Source organism: Sapajus apella, unplaced genomic scaffold, assembly GCF_009761245.1.
Source record: "Sapajus apella isolate SASKATOON/1434 unplaced genomic scaffold, GSC_monkey_1.0 scaffold12, whole genome shotgun sequence".
Lineage (NCBI taxonomy): Eukaryota > Metazoa > Chordata > Mammalia > Primates > Cebidae > Sapajus > Sapajus apella.
In genome coordinates, this window is record NW_022436952.1 from 36,083,349 (window position 1) to 36,083,687 (window position 339).

Below are 339 nucleotides of genomic sequence, written 5' to 3' on the forward strand. Positions count from 1 at the left end.
TTTTTCAGCTCCATTAATTCACTTACATTCCTCTCTAAATTGTGTGTTATTGTTAACATTTCGTCAAACCTTTTTTCAAAGTTCTTGGTTTCTTTGCATTGGGTTAGAACAAGTTCTTTTAATTCCCAGAAGTTTCTTATCGTCCACTTTTTAAAGTCTGCTTCTGCTAATGGAACACAGTCTTTCTCCATCAGGCCTTGTTCTGTTGCTGATGAGGAACTGTGATCCCCTGCAGAGGGAGAGGCATTCTGATTTTGGGTATTCTCAGCCTTTTTAGGCTGGTTTCTTCCCTTCGTTATAAATTTATCCATCTGTGGTCTTTATAATTACCGTCTTTAT